Below are 26,014 nucleotides of genomic sequence, written 5' to 3'. Positions count from 1 at the left end.
AGTCCATTTGGAGTTGTGTCCCCGTACTAATTTGGTTTGTAATTCTCTTTCTAGAACCCCAAACCAAATTCTTTTTGGTGGGGAGGTGTTACGGACCCGGATCCAGCGTCCGAGCACGGAGCAGTGACGACCGCGCCATCTGTGGGTCAGCTCCAGAAACCCCCTCCAAACGGACGACGACTCCTGGTGAGGACGACGTGTATTGGCCACAAGGGCCGGTTTCCAGTCCTGTGCAGCTCACAACACCGCCGCTGCTGACCCCTGGTGAGGTGGTGCTCAGACGACAACGCCATCTAGAGAGTGGATACGTCGGGCGTTTGTGTCTGAGCCTGTGAGTGAGGTGCTTTAGTGAGTCCCTGTTATTGATGACGTGTCTACTTACAGAATCGACCTGGGACTGCTGTAAGGGAAGTTGAGTCAGTCTACCCAAGGCAGCCGTCTCCATATCTTGTGCTTTGCTGCAGCAGCTGTGAAGTCGTCCCCCGGAAGAACACTGTGGTGTTACCCTGCCAGTGAAGTGGCAGTTGAAAGGATCGTCGTTCCCGGGACCGACTGCTGGAGACGATTATCCACTGGGGTATTGAGGACAGGAGAGTGATTTGTGGTATCACACGAGGCTCCTGACTAGGGTGCTACCCTAGTATCGCTCGTGGAGTGGCCTGACCAGCGTTGCTGATCCGGAACCTGCCAGCAGACCTGCTGGACTTGTGGTTGACGGCCTCCACGGCGGTGCCCCCAGTGGAACTGTGTTTTGGCTGACCTGTGGCCAGGGTAGACTCAGCTTCTCAAAGGATTCGTTTTGAGGCCACGAAAGCACCGAGGACTTGGCACCGAGAGTTTGGATCCAGAGTCTTCAGGAGAAGACGATAGTGTATATAATTCCCTTGTGCAGTGTTAATACCCCTCCCCCGGAGTAACCTTTTATATATTATTTATTTGGTGATGGTAATAATTATAATCTTAAGTTCTTAACTTTATTTCCCTTCCCCTTTAAGTTACTTGCGTCATGGATCTCATCCCTTGAAAGCCACTACTGGCTTGGGGCCGGATACAACTTCCTCTAATAACATCAGAGTACGAACTCAGTTGCGACCCGAGAGGGCCGTAACATCACCCCGTCTTCATCTTCCCTGTATTAGTCCGTTTTCTGTTATAGTGTAATTATTCCCATTTTCAATATTTATAGCAAAGGGAGATTCAAATGCTGTCATCTGTCAAGCCTAATGTGCAATGGCATTAACCATTATAAGCTCGTTTTTCACAATTAGGTATTACCATACGGTTTCCCATTGTCTAAGATCATTTTAACATAAGAAATGAGTTCCACCCTGTTACAGAACCAGTATTTACCCAGGTCATTTTCCGAAATCTAAAAAACATATTTCCAATTTATGTCCATTGTTTCATGTTTATAGTATTAATAGCCCATTACTATCCCTTTTGCCATGTTTCCCCTATTTCTTCTTCGCCTTTGTAGATAATGCAATTTAAGCTTTGTCAATCTGTCTTCAAGGATTGCTTATTAACCATAGGGCAAAATAAAAATGAAAACTTACTATCTTTCATTTGTATGAAAACAGTCCCCTGCCAGGCGTAGTGACTTCAATGCAATTTCAGTACTAATCTAATATTACTGTATAAACTTACAGTCCCCTGCCAGGCATGGTGACTTCAATGCGATTTCAGTAGTAATCCAATATTTCTGCATAAACGCATAAATATATATGCGCATCTCACATTCGCTCAAAACATACCTCCCACACATTACTGTAGCATATAACAGATCAAAAATACCCATTCAGTAAAAGCAAGCCTCTCATGTTTTTTTAAATAAAGCCTTCTGCAAAGTACCTTCTTTTGTGACGTCATCATCCCTAATGGGTGCGAGGAGCCACCGCGCTAAATGCAGATCCCAGGAGGTTCACACATAAGTGTGAACTCTTAATCTGGCTTAATACCTCACCTATACTCTGTGCTTCATCAAAGTTGATATTCAGCTACAATAGCTCGTATTTTCTCTCATTGCTCATATTTTCTGTTATTCATAAACCCGATCAAACCATCCTAACCTAACTTATTATATATATAGCAAACAAATACATTCTACAGACCAGTTATTGTTGTTGTTTAGTGACATCGTGAAAAGCGACCTCAGGTATAGGGATAAGGTATTGCTGGCCATTAGCACATAGGTGTCAAGGTATTACAGCACCTGACTGGTCAACTATGCGTGACGTCACCAGACGACCAATGCGACCTTTGGCGTCCTACTGGCATGTGTATTTGATGTTATTATTCAAAAATGACTAGACTAACCATCCCCACCTAACCTAATCAGATGTTTAAGAACATACATTTTAGTCATCCGCAACTGTAATCATTCATTATGCAGTAATAAGTTGAAAACTAGAATAGCAACCCAATGTCGTACCGCAATTTGAGCATCATGACAGGTAAGTTGACCTGGTTTAAGAATATACATTTTAATTATCCACAACTGTAATTATTATTCGGTGATAAGTGCAAAAGTATAACAGCAACCCAAATGTCGTACCGCAATTTTTTGTAGAATCGTACATCTGGCAGCATAGCAGGTGAGCTGAACATAAGAATAAAGGTAACTGCAAAAGTCCTATTGGCCCATACGAGGCAGCTCCTATATATTTCCACCCAATCTCATTCATATTCATGTCCACCCTATGCTTAAAGCAACCAAGGGAACCCACTTAAAGTATTAGTGTACAATAATAGTTTTAATAAATAGCTGTCATTCTAGTTTTATACACAACAGCAATTATGAAACCCTATAGCTAGATATTCTACTATAATCCACAAGTAGCCACCACACATCTGGCAGCACAGCGGATTAGTAGCTGTATTCATAGGCTAGTCAACTGTCCTCACATCCATCAAATAGCTATCCAAATGTCGCACCTCAATTCATCCATCTAGCAACTCAGCTGGATGCTAGCCACTATATTCATAAGCTAATCATTTCTACACCTCGAAAATAAAAAATCCTAGTTTTGCTACACAAATCAGCTAACTTGTTTCCAAACCAACAGTCGCAAATACAATCATATATACCTACACATACTTCACACTATATATTCATAGAGAATAGCCTAATTTTTTACCACCATTTCCCCATTAATCAGATGTAATTTATGCCATACACAGAAAATACAGCATTTACACACCAAATATGCCATTTATGCACAAAATATATTATTTACACTCAAAATATACCATCACACAAAAATATGTCATTTATAGACAAAAATATGACATTTACATACAAAAGATGCCAGTTGCACCCGAAATATGCCATTTACACAATATTGCATGTACACTCAGATTATAACATTTACAGAAAGTATGATATTTGTACAAATATATCAAAATGTTTATTCATTTAGACAATCAAAAATGCGCTTTCACTAAAATTACACAATTCCACAAACATAATTTTCACAAAATACTCATACATTGTCTCATAAACCAAATACACTTACACCACTAAGGTCTATTTTTTCAGATTACAGAGCTTACACAAAATACACAATTTGCACACAAAAATACAGTTGCACCAGTTCCACGTCAACAAATTAAAAACACAACTTGCATAAATTCACTATTAGTACAAAAATTATTATAAAACATGTACAATTATTGCACAATTTGTGTAATTATTGTACATCTTTGCACAATTAATACAAGAAAACTTGCTATATAATTTCTCGACTTGCACAATGACAATAAATACACAAAGGTATAAATAAACAATTCGTCCATATGCAATTACACAACATGCGCAATTAATAAACAACTTTCACAAATATTACACATCTTTCATAATTATTACACAACTTGCACAAATACATATCTAGCTCAAATATGTACAACACATAACTACCCCAAATATGAAAATACACAACTGGCATAAAACACGATTTACACAAATACAATTGTGACATTTACACAACTTGCTCAAAAATAAAATCAATGCACAACTGAACAACACATAACTAGCACATATTCATTAAATACACAACTAGAAAATTTCCACAAATACATATACAATTAATACATACGACTTGCACAAATCAATACACAATTTATAGAAATATAATCAATACATAATTGCAATAATCATACGACTTATGCAAAATATATAATCTACACAATCAATACACAAGTATATTAATTGTGCAATATATGTACAAATACAGACACAACCAACTGGGTCAAACAATACACAATTTGCAAGATATTTTTCTAGGTATATTTAGGACATTAATTACAATATGCTGAGTTTAACCAACTCCCCAAAAATCAGAATTTCACATATTAAAAAGGTACACATGACTTCCGATGAGCGCTATTATTAACACATTCATTTTCCATTAATATTTCAACATTATCAGTGCTAAACTATTCATCTAACATATGTCCATTGTTTGTAATACATTCCTTGTTACATCCTCTCCAATCAGGCCACCCATATATATTTATGCAAACCATCTAACAGACATATTTATTCTAGCCTTAGTTATGTTAGGTTTGGTGAAGTCAGTATTTTATATGATAATTTTAAGAAAATTTGCTATATCTTATCAAAAATGCATGCTATCAAAACCTAAATTCATCAAAATCTATAAAAAAAATATACTTATACTTCACAAATTTACCTAAATTCAACCTAGTAAAAGCTAAACTAACAAAATATGAGCATCCCATATCCTCACATACAAGCCTATAACACCTCTGTCCATACATTACATGAGTTGGCCATATAGCTCGAACCCCAAATAGGAAAATTTACACTCTTTCATAAACATGCTAGGTCATGACCCCTAAGATATTACATGTATATGTCCTTCCCTACAGGACCTCATCTAACCTGACCTAGCATATCCAAACCTGGATTTGGTTAAAGTTGGCGAAATTTATGCTATGCCACCTAAATATGACCTAATTTAAGTCAATTTCCACCAAATATCCCCAAATGTTGCGTATCACAGCAATGCCAAAGCCCATTTTTACCTACATTTTCTCCTATTCCATCCTACCCTACGCAACCTTACCTAACCTATCCTACCATATCCAAACCTAGATTTGGTTAAAGTCTGCGAAATTTAAGCTATCCCACCTAAATTCTATCTAATTTAAGGCAATTCCCACCAAATATATCCAAATGTTCTGTATCACAGCACTGCCAAAGCCCATTTTTACCTACATTTTCTCCTATTCCATCCTACCCTACGCAACCTTACCTAACCTATCCTAGCATATCCAAACCTAGATTTGGTTAAAGTCGGCGAAATTTAAGTTATCCCATATAAATTTGACCTAATTTAAGACAATTTCCACCAAATATACCCAAAAATGTTTTGGAACAGCACGACCAAAGCTCATTTTAGCTGAGTTTTCACCTATTCCAACCTGCCCTAGACAACCCTACCCATCCTCTCCTGGCATATCCAAAGTCAGATTTGATTATAGTTGGCAAAATTTATGCCTTTCCAACCTAAATTTGACCTAATTTATGCCAATTTCCGCCGAATATACCCAAATGTTTTGTATCTTAGCATGGTCAAAGTTCATTTCACCCAAGTTTTACACCTATTCCATCTTACCTTACACAGCCTTACCTAACCTGACCTAGCATATCCCAAGCTAGATTTGATTAGAGTTCGTGAAATTTATGCTTACTCACCTAAATTCAACCTAATTTAAGACAATTTCTACCCAAAATGATTTGTTACATAGCTCAGCCAAAGACCATTTTACCCGAGTTTTCACATATTCCAACCTACCCTACATAGCCTTACCTATCCCTGACCTAGGAGATTTGATTAAAGTTGGGGAAATTTAAGCTATCGCCATCAAATTGGAGACAATTTCCACCAAATATGCCTAAATGTTGTGTATCATAGCACAGCCAAAACCCATTTTACCCGCATTTTCATCCATTCCATCTAAACCTGGACCTAGCCTCTGATACTACATATACTCAGAGAAGTGATGTTTTTTGGATATGAACCTAAATGCCCGTGCCTAACCTGCAAGAGTCTTGGAGCTTTGTTGAATATTTTATCTATTTTTCTTCAAAAACTGAAGTTTTGGATATGAACCTATCCGCACTGTGCCTAACCTGCTAGGTTCTTTGTTGAACATTGTAACCAAAACTGAAGTTTTGGATATGAACCTATTCGCACTGTGCCTAACCTGCTAGGTTCTTTGTTGAACATTGTAACCAAAACTGAAGTTTTGGATATGAACCTATCTGCACTGTGCCTAACCTGCTAGGTTCTTTGTTGAACATTGTAACCAAAACTGAAGTTTTGGATATGAACCTATCCGCACTGTGCCTAACCTGCTAGGTTCTTTGTTGAACATGAACCTATCCGCACTGTGCCTAACCTGCTAGGTTCTTTGTTGAACATTGTAACCATATTCATAGAAAAGTGATGTTTTGGATATGGACCTAACAGCCCCTCTCCTTTAAAACTTGGAACTGTGTTCAATATTGTAGATATAGTGTTGGGTATGTGTTTTGCTTTTACACATCAACCCAACCGTCCTGGATCTAACCTCCCTTCATCTAACTTAAAATTTATCGTAAATATGGAAGGACGTTTGTGATGTTTGTGAAATTGTGTAATTTTAGTACAAGCGCATTTTTGATTGTCTAAATGCATAAACATTTTGATATATTTGTGCAAAATACCGTACTTTGTGTAAATGTCATACTCTGAGTGTCCATGCAATATTGTGTAAATGCTACATTTTCATGTCCAACTGACATATTTTTGCATGTAAATGTCATATTTTTGTCTATAAATGACATATTTTTGTGTGATGGTACATTTTGAGTGTAAATAATATATTTTGTGCATAAATGGCATATTTGGAGTGTAACTGCTGTATTTTCTGTGTATGGCATAAATCACATCTGATTAATGGGGAAAATAGTGGCAAAAAACAAGGCTATTCACTATGAATGTATGGGTTGTGGAGTATGTGTAGGTATGTATGCATGTATTTGCGAGTGTTGGTTTAGAAACTAGGATTTTTTATTTTTGAGGTGTAGAAATGATTAGGCTATGAATATAGCGGCTAGCATCCAGCTGAGTTGCTAGATGGATGAATTGAGGTGCGACATTTGGATATCTATTTGATGGATGTGAGGACAGTTGACTAGCCTATGAACACAGTCACTAATCCGCTGTACTGCCAGATGTGTGGTACCTACTTGTGGATTATAGTAGAATATCTAGCTATAGGGTTTCATCATTGCTGTTGTGTATAAAACTAGAATAAGAGCTATTTTTTAAAACTATTATTGTAAACTAATACTTTAAGTGGGATCCCATGGTTGTTTTAAGCATAGGGTGGACATGAATGAGATTGGGTGGAAATATATAGGAGCTGCCTCGTATGGGCCAATAGGACCTCTGCAGTTACCTGTATTCTTATGTTCAGCTCACCTGCTATGCTGCCAGATGTACGATTCTTCATAAATTGCAGTACGACATTTGGGCTTCTGTTATACTTTTGAACTTATCACTGAATAATGATTACAGTTGCGGATGACTAAAATGTATATTCTTAGTCCTCTGATTAGGTTAGGTGGGAATGGATAGTCTAGTTATTTTTGAATAATAACATCAAATACACATGCCAGTAGGACGCCAAAGGTCGCATTGGTTGTCTGGTGACGTCATACATAGTTGACCAATCAGGTACTGTAATACCTTCACACCTATATGCTAATGGCCAGCAATACCTTATCCCTATACCTGAGGTCGCTTTTCGTGATGTCACTAAACAACAACAACAACTGGTCTGTAGAATGTATTTGTTTGTTATATGTAATATGTTAGGTTAGGTTAGGTTAGGATGGTTTGATAGGGTTTATGAATAACAGAAAATATAAGCAATGAGTGAAAATACGAGCTATTGTAGCTGAATATCAACTTTGATGAAGCACAGAGTATAGGTGAGGTATTAAGCCAGATTAAGAGTTCACACTTATGTGTGAACCTCCTGGGATCCGCATTTAGCGCGCCTCGCGCCGCAGAAGGCCTTATTTTAAAACATGAGAGGCTTGCTTTTACTGAATGAGTTTTTTTTATTTGTTATATGCCACAGGAGGAGGTATGTTTTGAGCGAATGTGAGACGTGTATGCGGTTAAAGACAATATTGGTTTACTACTGAACACGCATTGAAATCACCAATGCCCAGGGCTCTGTTTTTTCATATAAACGACTGATAGCAGTTTTTTCATTTTATTTTTTGCCCTATGCATAATAAACGATCCTTCAAGAAAGATTGTCAAAGCTCAAATTACATTCTCTAGAAAGACGACGACGAAGAAGAAATAGGGGTGACATGATAGAGGTGTGACTGAATGGTCATAGTAAAGGGGAATATTAATAAACGTATCAACATGAAACAGAATAGGAATGAATTGGTTATGTTTTATATTTAGGAAAAAGACCTGGGTAAATACAGGCAGCAGGGGACGAACTTGAAAATACACACATAACTTCTTGCAGTGCTGAAGTTATGTTCTTCCCTCACATACATGTTACTCTTTGATAAATGCAATGGGCGATGGTTGGAAGTAAATATAAAATTAAAAATAGACTAGGGATGATGGTATTTTACATTAGGTTTCAAGGTCACTGTTGTATTGAAAAACACACGACTCATAGACCGGCTTTTTAATCCCCTTCAACGTGCCAGTGCAGGAACGCTGAGCGGCTAGCTGGTGACGTCATTGACCTTTAGCAATGTCTGTGCAGGGTCACTGGGGTAACGAAATTTGGGTACGCCAGGAGCCGGCCTTTTAATCCCCCAGGCAAGTTGATTCGAGAAAACTCAGGGTGCGTAGACCGGCCTCGAAAAAAAAATTTGAGAAAACCCTGGGGCCAATGACCGGCTTTTTAATCCCCTTTAACATGCCGGTGTAGGGTCACTGAGCTAACGAAATTTTGGGATGACTGGAGGCGGCCGTTTAATCCCCTTGAGCGAAAATGGCAGGGGCCAAGTACGTGCGTGGGAAAAAAAGTTTGTAAAACCCAGGGGCCAAGTACGTGCGTGGGAAAAAAAGTTTGTAAAATCCAGGGGCCAAGTACGTGCGTGGGAAAAAAAGTTTGTAAAATCCAGGGGCCAAGTACGTGCGTGGGAAAAAAAGTTTGTAAAACCCAGGGGCCAAGTACGTGCGTGGGAAAAAAAGTTTGTAAAATCCAGGGACCAAGTACGTGCGTGCGAAAAAAAGTTCGTAAAATCCAGGGGCCAAGTACGTGCGTGGGAAAAAAGTTCGTAAAACCCAGGGGCCAAGTACGTGTATGGAAAAAAAAGTTCGTAAAACCCAGGGGCCAAGTACGTGCGTGGAAAAAAAAGTTCGTAAAACCCAGGGGCCAAGTACGTGCGTGGGAAAAAAAGTTCGTAAAACCCAGGGGCCAAGTACGTGCGTGGGAAAAAACCAAAATAGCACGTACTTGGCCCGGTTTCCACTACTCTCATACTGGCGTGAAGTCACCAGTGGAGTCCCACAGGGCTCTGTACTTGGACCTATCCTGTTTCTGTTATACGTAAATGATCTCCCAGAGGGTATAGACTCATTCCTCTCAATGTTTGCTGACGACGCCAAAATTATGAGAAGGATTAAGACAGAGGAGGACAGCTTGAGGCTTTAAGAAGACCTGGACAAGCTGCAGAAATGGTCGAACAAATGGCTGTTAGAGTTTAACCCAAGCAAATGTAATGTAATGAAGATAGGGGTAGGAAGCAGGAGACCAGATACAAGGTACCATTTGGGAGATGAAATACTTCAAGAATCAGAGAGAGAGAAAGACCTGGGGATTGATATCACGCCAGACCTGTCCCCTGAAGCTCATATCAAGAGGATAACATCAGCAGCATATGCCAGGTTGGCTAACATAAGAACGGCCTTTAGAAACTTGTGTAAAGAATCTTTCAGGACATTATATACCACATATGTCAGACCAATCCTGGAGTATGTGGCTCCAGCATGGAGTCCATATCTAGTCAAGCATAAGACTATACTGGAAAAGGTTCAAAGGTTTGCCACCAGACTAGTACCCGAGCTGAGAGGTATGAGCTACGAGGAGAGACTACGGGAATTAAACGTCACTTCGTTGGAAGACAGAAGAATTAGGGGGGACATGATCACCACATTCAAGATTCTCAAGGGAATCGACAGGGTTGATAAAGACAGGCTGTTTAACACAAGGGGCACACGCACTAGGGGACACAGGTGGAAACTGAGTGCCCAAATGAGGCACAGAGATATTAGAAAGAACTTTTTTAGTGTCAGAGTGGTTGACAAATGGAATGCATTAGGAAGCGATGTGGTGGAGGCTGACTCCATACACAGTTACAAGTGTAGATATGATAGAGCCCAATAGGCTCAGAAACCTGTACACCTGTTGATTGACGGTTGAGAGGCGGGACCAAAGAGCCAGAGCTCAACCCCCGCAAGCACAACTAGGTGAGTACACATACATACACACACACACACACACACACACACCGAGGTCAGTCTCCGTGGTGTAGTGGTAAGACACTCGCCTGGCGTTCCGCGAGCGCTATGTCATGGGTTCGTATCCTGGCCGGGGAGGATTTACTGGGCGCAATTCCTTAACTGTAGCCTCTGTTTAACGCAACAGTAAAATGTATACTTGGATGAAAAAACGATTCTTCGCGGCAGGGGATCGTATTCCAGGGACCATAGGATTAAGGACGTGCCCGAAACGCTACGCGTACTAGTGGCTGTACAAGAATGTAACAACTCTTGTATATATCGCAAAAAAAAATAAATAAGGTTGACGCCTGAGAGATAAAGTACGATAGTTTCTCCTTTCTATGTTCTCTGTTAACCCCCAATGTACCTTCTTGTATATAAATAAATAAATCATAAATAGGCCCCCCAGGGGGCCTCGTAGCCTGGTGGATAGTGCGCAGGATTCGTAATTCTGTGGCGCGGGTTCGATTCCCGCATGAGGCAGAAACAAATGGGCAAAGTTTCTTTCACCCTGAATGCCCCTGTTACCTAGCAGTAAATAGGTACCTGGGAGTTAGTCAGCTGTCACGGGCTGCTTCCTGGGGTGTGTGTGTGTGTGGTGTGGGAAAAAAAAAAAAAAAAAAGTAGTTAGTAAACAGTTGATTGACAGTTGAGAGGCGGGCCGAAAGAGCAAAGCTGAACCCCCGTAAAAACACAACTAGTAAACACACACACACACACACACACACACACACACACACACACACACACACACACACACACACACACACACACACACACACACACACACACACACACACACACACATGTGTCTACACCAAATGACAGAACTCCAAGGGAAGAGTATGACAATAACAACACGGCAGTTAACACTATAATTGAGAAGGCGGCCTCTGCTGCCTGTAGAAATAGATCCCATCTGCTCATCATAGGAGACTTCAATCACGGAAGGATAAAATGGGAGAACAAGGAACCACATGGAGGAGAGGATACATGGAGATCCAAACTATTGGAGGTGGTGACAAGAAACTTTTTAAGGCAACATGTCAGGGAGCCTACTAGGATGAGGGGGAAACGATGAACCAGCAAGACTCGACCTAGTCTTCACTCTGAACGACTCCGACATAAAGGAAATCGGTTTTGAGGCCCCAGTAGGAATGAGCGACCACAGTACACTGGTGTTTGAGTATCTGGTTGAAGAAGGGTTATTGAACTCGAGGAGAGGTACTGAAAACAAAAGGGTGGCATTCCGTAATGGAAACTATGAGCAGATAAGAAGATTCCTAACAGATATAACATGGAACACAGAGCTCAGGGGAAAGACGGCCAAGACATAATGGTCTACGTGACGCAGAAACGCAAGGAGGCAGCAAACAAGTTTGTCCCAGTCCAAAAGGAAGACAACGAAATGAAGATGAGAAACCCATGGTTTAATCAGAGATGTAGGCTAGCTAAGCAGCAAAGTAAAAGGGCATGGAGAAACTATAGGAATAACAGGACACTTGAGAGTAGAGAAAGATACCAGAGTGCCAGGAATTATTATGTCAGGATGAGAAGAGAGGCAGAAAGACAATACGGAAATGACATCGCGAGCAAGGCAAAGACTCAACCTAAATTGCTGCACAGCCACATCAGGAGAAAAACTAACATTAAAGGAGCAAGTAATGAAATTAACGATAGGGGCAGAAGGATTCATTACAAACGACAGGGAGGTGTGTGAGGAACTGAATAAGAAATTACTGGAGGTCTTCACCTTAGAGCAAGGAGAAATTCCAGAGATAAGAGAGGGAATAGTTAACCAGGAACCACTGGAAGAGTTTGAGATTACTAGTGAGGAGGTAAGGAAGTTGTTACTTGTATTAGATGTGACAAAGGCTATAGGGCCAGATGGAATCTCCCCTTGGATACTAAAGGAAGGAGCTGAAGCACTGTGCGTACCACTCTCCATAGTGTATAATGAATCACTGGCAACAGGGGAACTGCCAGAAAATTGGAAAGCAGCTAATGTATTCCCGATATATAAGAAAGGGGATAGACAGGAGGCACTGAACTACAGGCCAGTGTCCCTATCCTACATAAGGGAGCTGGTCGGCCGAGCGGGCAGCACACTGCACTTGTGATCCTGTGGTCCCGGGTTCGACCCCGAGCGCCGGCGAGAAACAATGGGCAGAGTTTCTTTCATCCTATGCCCCTGTTACCTAGCAGTAAAATAGGTCCCATGGGTGTTAGTCAGCTGTCACGGGCTGCTTCCTGGGGGTGGAGGCCTGGTCAAGGACCGGGCCGCAGGGACACTAAAAAGTTCCGAAATAATCTCAAGATAACCAAGATAACCATGCAAGCTGATGGAGAAGATTGTGCGAAGAAAGCTAGTGGGCCATCTGGAGCGAAGGAACTTTGTAACACAGCATCAACATGAGTTCAGGGACGGCAAGTCCTGCCTCACAGAGTTAATTGAATTCTACGACCAGGCAACAAAAATCAGGAAAGAAAGAGAGGGATGGGGATACTGCATGTTTTTGGATTGCCAGAAAGACTTTGATACAGTGCCACACAAGAGGCTAGTGAAAAAGCGGGAGATGCAGGCTGGAGTGAAAGGGAAGGTACTCCATTGGATGAGGTAGTACCTAAGCAACAGAAGACAACGAGTCACTGTGAGGGGTGAGGTCTCAGATTGGCGAGACGTCACAAGTGGAGTCCCGCAGGGGTCAGTCCTTGGACCTATACTGTTTCTGATATATGTAAATGATCTCCCGGAAGGAATAGACTCGTTTCTCTCAATGTTTTCTGATGACGCAAAAATTATGAGGCGGATTGAAACAGAGGAGGATAGTAGGAGGCTACAAGATGACCTGGACAGATTGAATGAATGGTCCAACAAATGGCTGCTCAAGATCAACCCCGAGTCAATGCAAAGTAAGGAAACTAGGCGGTGGAAACAGAAGGCCAGACACAGGATACAGAATAGGAGATGAAGTACTTCATGAAACGGACAGAGAGAAAGATCTAGGGGTTGATATCACACCAAACCTTTCTCCTGAAGCCAACATAAAAAGAATTACGTCTGAGGCATGTGCGAAATTGGCTAACATCAGAACAGCATTCAGGAACCTGTGTAAGGAATCATTCAGAATCTTGTATACCACATATGTAAGACCAATCCCGGAGTATGCAGCCCTAGCATGGAGCCCGTACCTTGTCAAGCACAAGACAAAGCTGGAAAAAGTTTAGAGTTATGCCACTAGACTATTCCCGGAGCTAAGTGGCATGAGTTACGAGGAAAGGCTGCGAGAAATGCACCTTACGACACTGGAAGACAGAAGAGTAAGGGGGGAGACATGATCTACCAACAAAATCGTCAGGGGTATTGACAGGGTAGACAAGGATAAACTATTCAACACTGGTGGTAAGTGAACATGGGGACACAGGTGTAAACTGAGTACCCACATGAGCCACAGGAAAGTTAGAAAGAACTTTTTCAGTGTCAGAGTAGTTAACAAGTGGAATGCATTGGGCAGTGATGTGGTGGAGGCTGACTCCATACACAGTTTTATATGTAAATATGATAGAGCCCAATAGGCTCAGGAATCTGTACACCTGTTGATTGACGGTTGAGAGGCGGGACCAAAGAGCCAAAGCTCAACCTCCACAAACACAATTAGGTGAGTAGACAATTAGGTGAGTATACACACACACACACACACATTTCAAGAGGATAACATCAGCGGCATATGCCAGGTTGGCTAACATAATAATGGCATTTAGAAACCTGTGTAATGAATCTTTCAGAACATTATGTACCACATATGTCAGACCAATCCTGGAGTATGCGGCTCCAGAATGGAGTCCATATCTAGTTAAGCATAAAACTAAACTGGAAAAGGTTCAAAGGTTTGCCACCAGACTACTGCCCAAGCTGAGAGGTATGAGCTACGAGGAGAGACTACGGGAATTAAACCTCACTTCGCTGGAAGACAGAAGAGTTAGGGGGACATGATCACCACATTGAAGATTCTCAAGGGAATCGACAGGGTAGATAAAGGCAGGTTATTTAACACACGGGGCACACGCACTAGGGGACACAGGTGGAAACTGAGTGCCCAGATGAGCCACAGAGATATTAGAAAGAACTTTTTTAATGTCAGAGTGGTTGACAAATGGAATGCATTAGGAAGTGATGTGGTGGAGGCTGACTCCATACACAGTTTCAAGTGTAGATATGATAGAGCCCAGTAGGCTCAGGAACCTGTACACCTGTTGATTAACGGTTGAGAGGCGGGACCAAAGAGCCAGAGCTCAACCCCCCCACAAACACAACTAGGTGAGTACACACACACACAGACACACACATAGAGCTCCACGACTCCGGCCTCTCTCAGCTCTCTGCTCTGCTCCAAGCTCCGTCTGAACGTTTACGACAATGCCGCAAACCGACTACTGTAATCAAGACTTCTAAATATATATGAAACTCACTAAACACTGAGTATATAACAACTAAACAACGTAACAACAACTACTACCCAACAACGTAACAACGTAACATAAACATACGTTACATTGGTAACGTATGTTTATACGTTATATATGAGTCTTGGATCAGTCTTGATAGGGAGCAGACGTGTAGAGTCAGCGGTCCGTGTATACCGAGGGAACAATAGGGTCAAGGGAGCGGGTGTACTGTGCAGTGGGGATTGGGACAGTGTAAATCGAACAGTGGCATTGTAATGCAACACATTGATCACATCTCGTGATGAATTATTTTAGAGAATTTAGAGAAAATAGCTAGTGAAGATTGATTCTTTAAGGCAGCATCAGCCGCACAAGCCGGGACCCACCTGGAGACTTGAAGACCACCACAGGATTTCTGACGACTCGCCGTATATTCACCTAGAGTGCTTGCGGGGGGCGGGGGGGAGGGGGCTAGTTGGTAAGTGTCTCTCTTAAGTCTCCAACAGTGTGAAGGTTTATATAATATCATATCATAGACACTATTGCATTCCATTCAATAATACAATTGTAAGTGGTAGTCAGGTAAAAAGGACAGGAACTGTGAGCTCACTGGGAACCCAGATAAGCCGCTAATCCTCCTGCTGTAATCTGAAGACAACACCTCACCCACCTCCTTTTATCCCCCATCTCACTCTCCCAAAACACTCCACCCCCACTCTCCCCTACCACTGACTACACATACACACACACACACACACACACAGTTACAGTTGAGAGGCGTGACCAAAGAGCCAAAGCTCAACCCCCCACAAACACAAATAGGTGAGTACACACACACACACACACACAATCTCCCTTCTCCCCCCCACCCCACCCTTCCTCTCTCTCTCTCTCTCTCTCTCTCTCTCTCTCTCTCTCTCTCTCTCTCTCTCTCTCTCTCTCTCTCTCTCTCTCTCTCTCTCTCTCTCTCTCTCTCTCTTTTGCTCTCTCACCTGCTCTGTCTCTTTTTCTCTCTCACCTGCTCTGTCTCTTTTGCTCTCTCACCTGCTCTGTCTCTTTTGCTTCCCCCCTCTCTCTCTTTCTCTCTCTCTCTCTCTCTCTCTCTCTCTCTCTCTCTCTCTCTCTCTCTCTCTCTCTCTCTCTCTCTCTCTCTCTCTCTCTCTCTCTCTCTCTGCACCCCCCCTGCCTAACCCTATCAAAACATATCAGGGAAAGGGACAAAATGGCAGGAGGACGCAACAGGGACACAGGGAATAGTCAAAGTGACCAAACGAAGGAAATGTTAGCCCAAGTTTTGGAGGAATTCAGGAGGGATATACATGAAATGAGGATTACAATTAGCAACCTGCAAAGTGAGCTGACATCAGTAAGGGAGGAGATTAAATCCCTCACAGAGAAAAATTAAGAGGCCGAGCATCAGAATATCATCCAAAGGGAAGATGGGAATGTGGTACCTGAAACATTTGCGGAAAGACTGAGAAAGAGCTCAGAAGCAATGGACACAGTGAGGGAGGTAGCCATGCAAGCAGCTACCTCACAGGAAGCAGCAAAGTGCACCAGTCAGCTGCTGGAAAGAAAAAGATCAGTGGTAGTTGTAGGCATCAAGGAACACGAAGGATCCAATAGGCATGAACGGAATAGCAAGGACAGAGAGGCAGTACATGGGATACTGAAGGGGTTACAGATGGAAGGGGCTGAACAAATCATTGAGAAGGTTTTCAGGTTGGGCTGGTACAAAAAGGACAGAAACCGACTGGTAAAGGTGGTGTTTACAAACGAGGCCACTACAGAGGTTATTTTAGAAAGGAAGAGACGTCTGCAGTATGTGGAGGAATACAAAAAAGAATTCCTGCAGAGGGATAGGACGAAGGAGGAGAGAGCCAGAGCAGTAGAGACAAGGAGGAAGCATAGGGAAAGAGGAGTAAACCAGGAAATCGCAGCCCCCAACACAACAGTCCCAGAGACAAGAGGGGAACCCACAACCAGCATCCCAGCAACACCAGAAGAAAGGGCAACACCACCACCCCGCTCTGCATAAAAACCCTCTTTTCCCCTCACCCTACCTGCCCCCACCCAAATGTTCACCCAACCCTCCCTTGGAAGCCCCCTTGGAAATGAGTGATCATAGTGTATTGAGCTTTGAGTACCTGGTTGAGCTCGGAATTATCTCCCCCCAAAAAGAACTGGGAAACAAAGGGCTGGCGTACTGAAAGGGAAACTATGAGGAGATGAATAAATTCCTAAGGGATATACAATGGGAAACAGAACTCAGATCCAAGTCCGTACAAGACATGATGAACTATGTCACCCAAAAGTGTTAGAAGGCTGTAAACAGGTTTATCCCGGCCCAACAGGAAAAAACTGAGAAGCAAAAGAAGAATCCATGGTTTAATAGAGAATGTATGAAAGAAAAGGAGCTGAACAAAAGGGCATGGAGGAACTTCCGCAATAACAGAACACCAGAAAGTAGAGAGAGATACCAGAGAACCAGGAACGAATATGTTAGTGTGAGAAGAGCAGCTGAGAAAAGGTATGAAAATGATATAGCTAATAAAGCCAAGACCGAACCAAAGCTACTACACAGTCACATAAGAAGGAAGGAACAGTGAAGGAACAGGTGATGAAACTTAGGATGGGTGAGGACAGGTACACAGAGAATGACAAAGAGGTGTGTGAAGAACTCAACAAAAGGTTCCAGGAAATCTTTACAATAGAAAAAAGGAGAGGTCACGGCGCTAGGAGAGGTGGCAGCAAACCAAGCTACCTTGGAAAGGTTCGAAATTACAAGAGATGAGGTCAAGAAGCACCTATTGGAGCTGGACGTGAGAAAAGCTGTTGGGCCGGACGGAATCTCACCATGGGTATTGAAAGAGTGTGCAGGAGCACTTTGTTTGCCACTCTCCATAGTGTATAGTAGGTCACAGGAAACGGGAGACCTACCAGAAATATGGAAGACGGCTAATGTAGTCCCAATATACAAAAAGGGTGACAGACAAGAGGCACTGAACTACAGGCCAGTATCCTTAATTTGTATACCATGCAAGGTGATGGAGAAGATTGTGAAAAAAACCCTAGTTCCACATCTGGAGAGAAGGGACTTCGTGACAAATCGCCAACATGGGTTCAGGGAGGGTAAATCTTGCCTTACAGGCTTAATAGAATTCTACAACCAGGTGAAAAAGATTAAGCAAGAAAGAGAAGAATGGGCGGACTGCATTTTTTTGGACTGTCGGAAAGCCTTTGACACAGTACCCCATAAAAGGCTGATGCATAAGCTGGAGAAACAGGCAGGAGTAACTGGTAGGGTGCTCCAGTGGATAAGGGAGTACTTAAGCAATAGGAAGCAGAGAGTTGCAGTGAGAGGTGAGACCTCAGATTGGCGTGAAGTCACCGGTGAAGTCCCACAGGACTCTGTACTCAGACCTATCTTGTTTCTGATATACGTAAATGATTTCCCAGAGGGTATAGACTCATTCCTCTCAATGTTTGCTGACGACGCCAAAATTATGAGAAGGATAAAGACAGAGGAGGACAGCTTGAGGCTTCAAGAAGACCTGGACAAGCTGCAGGAATGGACGAGCAAATAGTTGTTAGAGCAAATGTAATGTAATGACGATAGGTGTAGGGAGCAGGAGACCAGATACAAGGTATCATTTGGGAGATGAAATACTTCAAGAGTCATAGAGAGAGAAAGACCTGGGGGTTGATATCACGCCAGACCTGTCCTCTGAAGCTCATATCAAGAGGATAACATCAGCGGCATATGCCAGGTTGGCTAACATAAGAACGGCCTTTAGAAACTTGTGTAAGGAATCTTTCAGAACATTATATACCACATACGTCAGACCAATCCTGGAGTATGCGGCTCCAGCATGGAGTCTATATCTAGTCAAGCATAAGACTAAACTGGAAAAGGTTCAAAGGTTTGCCACCAGACTAGTACCCGAGCTGAGAGGTATGAGCTACGAGGAGAGACTACAGGAATTAAACCTCACTTCGTTGGAAGACAGAAGAGTTAAAGGGGACATGATCACCACATTCAAGATTCTCAAGGAAATTGACAGGGTAAATAAAGACAGGCTATTTAACACAAGGGGCACACGCACTAGGGGACACAGGTGGAAACTGAGTGCCCAAATGAGCCACAGAGATATTAGAAAGAACATTTTTAGTGTCAGAGTGGTTGACAAATAGAATGCATTAGGACGTGATGTGGTGGAGGCTGACTCCATACACAGCTTCAAGTGTAGATGTGATAGAGCCCAATAGGCTCAGAAACCTGTACACCTGTTGATTGACGGTTGAGAGGCGGGACCAAAGAGCCAAAGCTCAACCCCCGCAAGCACAATTAGGTGCGTACAATTTGGTGAGTACACACACACACACACACACACACGCACACACACACACACACACACGCACACACACACACACACACACACACACACACACACACACACACACACACACACACACACACGCACACACACACAGAGAAGGAAAAAGACTTGGGGGTTGATATCACGCCAGACCTGTCTCCTGCAGCACATATCAAGCGGATAACATCAGCGGCATATGCCAGGCTGGCCAACATACGAACGGCATTCAGAAACTTGTGTAAAGAATCATTCAGAACTTTGTATACCACATATGTCAGGCCAATCCTGGAGTATGCAGCCCCAGCATGGAGTCCATATCTAGTTAAGGATAAGACTAAACTGGAAAAGGTTCAAAGGTTTGCCACCAGACTAGTACCCGAGCTGAGAGGTATGAGCTACGAGGAGAGACTACGGGAATTAAACCTCACTTCGCTGGAAGACAGAAGAGTTAGGGGGGACATGATCACCACATTCAAGATTCTGAAGGGGATTGATAGGGTAGATAAAGACAGTCTATTTAACACAAGGGGAACACACACAAGGGGACACAGGTGGAAACTGAGTGCCCAAATGAGCCACAGAGATATTAGAAAGATGTAACACGGGTTCAGGTTCCTCTCTCTTTTTACTTCCTTCTTTCTACTCCCTCTACCCGTATTCTTACTTTTTATTCTCTACCAAGGGACTCCAAAACTTTTAACAAAGCCAACTCCACGCCACGTGGTCCTAAGACGATTGACCGACTTAGGATTCTACACCCAGTATGACGTGACCTAAGCTCTGAACAAAACCCTAGAGTCACCTCTGCTGCCACCACCAGACCAGTAATACAAGAGCAATGATCGAGGTCTGGATCGATCACGCTAATTAATCAACCTAGGGGCTTGATCCCCACTATAAACGATGACCTTGAGTGTGGAATAAATTACACGGTAATGATAATTCCGATTCGATGTTAGAATCGGCGCCCAATGCAACTCTGCCTCGTGTGGACCACGTGACCAGGACAAGTATACACATAAAACACATGGAAACAATAAAATGCAAATTAATAACAAATTTAATTTATTAAAAGAAAACTAAAACAAAATCTAAATATGTTCACTCCCTATCACTTTAACACTCCCTACTTGACCTGAGTGGCAAATGAGACTATTTCTATACTTAACAATAGCAACTATACCTTGGGCGACCAGCTAGATGTCTTGGCTGGTCTTGGGGAGAGGTAAGATGTTTGACCTCTCCCAGCTGCTTCCGTGACCACACTGATCTTTTCCTTGTCTGGTCTCCCCCAGACAGAACATTGTATCCTTCCGCCTAGTCAAAGTTCTACCCAGTTACTAGCAAGGTTTAAGTTATAACAATTAACCTCTGTTGTACTTAATTGATCCAGACTGGTTGAATTATTTTACTGAATTAAATTACAAACATCTAACGGCAGAGCTGTTCCCGATCACAAAAATGGTTATTAAAACTTTGAGAAATAGTAGACCTGTCAACCCCTGATGACCTATGACCGCCGGTCACTCCGCTTTAAAAGTTAGATCTGATTCGTGACGTCACTGATGGTGACTTAAACTCAATAATTAGAATACTCTTGATATTGTATCCAGTACTATTATACAATACAATTTTAATGCAAAATGAATAAAGGCTAATTTCTCTAAATTACTGAATACTATAGGATGATTTATTATACGCAGCTATGAACAAAGCGTTGGTTATTTCCACCGCGAATTCCCCTGGGGGTCAGGTCACCATGCGGCTCAGCTTCCCATTCTCTTTTGTCGATAAACCACTCTGGATAATTCTTACAACAGCCTAGTTTGTTACAAAGAACTTTTTTAGTGTCAGAGTGGTTGACAAATGGAATGCATTAGGAAGTGATGTGGTGGAGGCTGACTCCATACACAGTTTCAAGTGTAGATATGACAGAGCCCGATAGGCTCAGGAATCTGTACACCTGTTGATTGACGGTTGAGAGGCGGGACCAAAGAGCCAGAGCTCAACCCCCGCAAACACAACTAGGTGAGTACACACACACACACACACACACACACACACACACACACACAAAAATACACCTACCAGAAATATGAAAGACGTCGAATGTGGTCCCAATATACAAAAACGGCGACAGACAAGAGGCACTGAACTACAGGCCAGTGTCCTTAACTTGTATACCATGCAAGGTGATGGAGAAGATCGTGAGAAAAAACCTGGTAACACATATGGAGAGAAGGGACTTCGTGACAAATCGCCAACATGGGTTCAGGGAGGGTAAATCTTGCCTTACAGGCTTGATAGAATTCTACGATCAGGTGACACAGATTAAGCAAGAAAGAGAGGGCTGGGCGGACTGCATTTTCTTGGATTGTCGGAAAGCCTTTGACACAGTACCGCATAAGAGGCTGGTACATAAGCTGGAGAGACAGGCAGGTGTAGCTGGTAAGGTGCTCCAGTGGATAAGGGAGTATCTAAGCAATAGGAAGCAGAAAGTTACGGTGAGGGGTGAGACCTCCGATTGGCGTGAAGTCACCAGTGGAGTCCCACAGGGCTCTGTACTCGGTCCTATCTTGTTTCTGATATATGTAAATGATCTCCCGGATCATTTACATATATCAGAAACAAGATAGGACCGTTATGTAATGTAACATCCATTTCTTAACCCGAATAGAATTTAAACAAAAATGTTATTCTTTCAACATTGTGAAACGTAACGTAACAGAATATGCAAACATCATTTTTTTGCCCAAATAACATTTTTAAGAGTAACGAGTGTCGTAAGGCAGTCTTCAATCTTATTCTACCATATAAACATTACTGTGCATCTGTTTTAGTCCTTGTAACGCAATGTAACGTAAAGTGGAAATTATCTTTCTGTTGTCCAAAATAACATTTTAGAAATGCAAAGCATGTCTAGGCCATCTCCATTACATCCAACATCAACTAAATATTACTGTGTGACTGTTTTAGTCCTTGTAACACAATGTAGCGTAAAGTGGAAATCAGCTCTCTGCTGTCAAAAATATCACTTTGTAATGTAAAGTAAGTCTTAGTCCACCTCTTAGTTACATTGTGTTACAAGGACTAAAAACAGTCACACAGTAATATTTATATGGTAGATGTAATGAGGCGGACTAAGTCATACTTTGCGAGCGTGCGTGTGTGTGTGTGTGTGTGTGTGTGTGTGTGTGTGTGTGTGTGTGTGTGTGTGTGTGTGTGTGTGTGTGTGTGTGTGTGTGTGTGTGTGTGTGTGTGTGTGTGTGTGTGTGTGTACTCACCTAATTGTACTCACCTAATTGTGCTTGCGGGGGTTGAACTTAGGCTCTTTGGTCCCGCCTCTCAACCGTCAATCAACTGGTGTACAGATTCCTGAGCCTATTGGGCTCTATCATATCTATATTTAAAACTGTGTATGGAGTCAGCCTCCACCACATCACTGCCTAATGCATTCCAACTGTTAACTACTCTGACACTAAAAAAGTTTTTTCTGACGTCCCTGTGGCTCATTTGGGTACTCAGTTTCCACCCGTGTCCCCTTGTTCGCGTACCACTAGTGTTGAATAGTTTATCCTTGTCTACCCTGTCAATACCCCTGAGGATTTTGTAGGTAGTGACCATGTCTCCCCTTACTCTTCTGTCTTCGAGTGTCGTAAGGTGCAACTCTCGCAGCCTTTCCTCGTAACTCATGCCTCTTAGCTCCGGGAAAAGTCTAGTGGCATACCTCTAAACTTTTTCCAGCTTCGTCTTGTGCTTGACAAGATACGGGCTCCATGCTGGGGCCGCATACTCCAGAATTGGTCTTACATATGTGGTATACAAGATTCTGAATGATTCCTTACACAGATTCCTGAATGCTGTTCTGATGTTAGGTAGTCTCGCATATGCCGCAGTCGTAATTATTTTTATATGGGCTTCAGAAGACAGGTTTGGTGTGATATCAACCCCTAAATCTTTCTCTCTGTCCGTTTCATGAAGTACTTCATCTCACATTCTGTATCCTGTGTCTGGCCTTCTGTTTCCCCCGCCCAGTTCCATTACTTTGCATTTACTCGGGTTGAACATGAGAAGCCATTTGTAGGACCATTCATTCAATCTGTCCAGGTCATCTTGTAGCCTCGTATTATCATCCTCTGTTTCAGTCCTCATAATTTTTGCGTCATCAGCAAACATTGAGAGAAACGAATCTATACCCTCTGGGAGATCATTTACATATACCAGAAACAGTATAGGTCCAAGGACTGACCCCTGCGGGACTCCACTTGTGACGTCTCGCCAATCTGAGACCTCACCCCCTCACACTGACTCGTTGTCTTCTGTTGCTTAGGTACTTCCTTATCCAATGGTAGACTCTTGCGGGAATTCCCCTCCCAGATGGTACCTTGTGTTCAGCCTTCTGCTCCCTTCGCCTAATTTCATTATTTTACGCTTTTCTGAGTATAACTTTAGTAGCCATTTTCTAGACCATTCCTCCACTTTGTCCAGGTCGTCCTGTAATCTCTTTCTATCTTCATCTGTCTTGATTCTTCTCATAATTTTTGTATCTTTAGCAAACATTGAGAGAAATGAATCTTTACCCTCTAAAAGATCGTTTACATATATTAGAAACAGCATAGGATGGGAGCAAATAAACCAGGACTTCACAGAAATAAACTGGGAAGAACAGCTAGAAAATGCAAACCTGAACCAGTGCCTGGAAAAAATAAGCTCAGTAGCACTAGAAATATGTTCAAACCGCATACCCCTAAGAAAAAAGAGAAAGAGATGCAGATTGGAACGGGAACGTCGTTCCCTATATAGGCGAAGAAAACGAATCGCGGAACAACTTGAGAGTCGCACCCTATCTCAAGAACGGCGAAGAAGGTTAGGTAGAGAAATAGAAACAATTGAACTCAAGCTACAAGAATCATACAAAACCCAGGAGAGGCAAAGAGAGCAAAAGGCCATCAGTAAAATAGAGAGAAATCCGAAAATTTTTTTCTCCTATGAAAATCAAGATAAAAACCACATCTAGTATCGGGCCCCTGCGAAAGGGAGATGGCACTTTCACCGATGACAACAAAGAAATGAGCAAGCTACTGAGGAAGCAGTACGACTCTGTTTTCAGTGAGCCATTAAACGCACTAAAGATTGATAACCCAAATGAATTTTTCATGGATATGATACCAACATAAAATCATATATCAGACGTCACCCTATCTCCACTAGATTTTGAAGAAGCCATAAACAGTATGCCTATGCACTCTGTACCAGGCCCGGATTCTTGGAACTCCATATTCATCAAGAACTGTAAAAAACCACTATCGCAGGCCCTCCACATTCTGTGGAGACAAAGCCTAGATACTGGCGTTATTCCTGATATACTAAAAACAGCAGAGATAGCACCACTTCATAAAGGAGGAAATAAGGTAGAGGCAAAAAATTACAGACCGATAGCACTAACATCGCACATTATAAAAATTTTTGAGAGAGTGCTAAGAAGTAAGATCACAAAATACATGGAATCACAGCATCTCCATAACCCCGGACAACACGGTTTCAGAACAGGGCACTCTTGCCTATCGCAGTTGCTGGACCACTATATGGCATTAGATGCTATGGAAGACAAACAAAACGCTGATGTAATTTACACAGATTTCGCAAAAGCTTTTGATAAATGTGATCATGGCGTTATTGCACATAAAATGCGTTCAAAAGGAATTACCGGAAAAATAGGCAGATGGATCTACAATTTCCTGACCAACAGAACCCAATGTGTAATAGTCAACAAAATAAAATCCAGCCCATCAACCGTGAAGAGCTCAGTCCCCCAGGGTACTGTGCTTGCTCCAGTATTTTTTCTCATCCTCATATCGGACATAGACAAGAACACAACCTATAGCACTGTATCATCCTTTGCAGATGACACTAGGATCTTCATGAGAGTAGGCAACATAGAGGACACGGCAAACCTCCAGTGAGATGTAGATCAGGTCTTTCTATGGGCTACAGAAAATAATATGGTGTTTAACGAAGATAAGTTCCAGCTCATGCGCTATGGAAAAAATGAAAATATAAAAACGGAAACCACGTACAAAACTCAGGCAAATCATGACATAGAACGAAAAGGCAATGTAAAGGATCTGGGTGTACTCATGTCGGAAGACCTTACCTTTAAAGAACACAATAAAGTTGCCGTCACAACTGCAAGAAAAATGACAGGTTGGATAACAAGAACTTTTCACACTAGAGATGCTATACCGATGATGAGACTTTTCAAAACGCTTGTGCTCTCTAGAGTGGAGTACTGCTGCACAATGACAGCCCCTTTCAAAGCTGGAGAAATTGCCGACCTGGAGAGCGTGCAGAGATCCTATACTGCTAGAATTCACTCAGTAAAACACCTAAACTATTGGGACCGACTAAAGAGCCTAAATCTGTACTCCCTTGAGCGCAGGCGGGAGAGATATATAATAATTTACACGTGGAAAATGTTAGAAGGGCTGGTCCCAAACCTGCACACAAAAATAACATCACATGAGACTAGAAGACATGGCAGGATGTGCAGAATACCCCCGTTGAAAAGCGGAGGTGCAACAGGTACTCTGAGAGAGAACTCTATCAACATCAGAGGCCCGAGACTGTTCA

The sequence above is a fragment of the Procambarus clarkii genome, chromosome 2 (assembly GCF_040958095.1).
Source record: "Procambarus clarkii isolate CNS0578487 chromosome 2, FALCON_Pclarkii_2.0, whole genome shotgun sequence".
In the NCBI taxonomy this organism is placed as follows: domain Eukaryota; kingdom Metazoa; phylum Arthropoda; class Malacostraca; order Decapoda; family Cambaridae; genus Procambarus; species Procambarus clarkii.
This window is presented reverse-complemented; position numbering follows the sequence as displayed.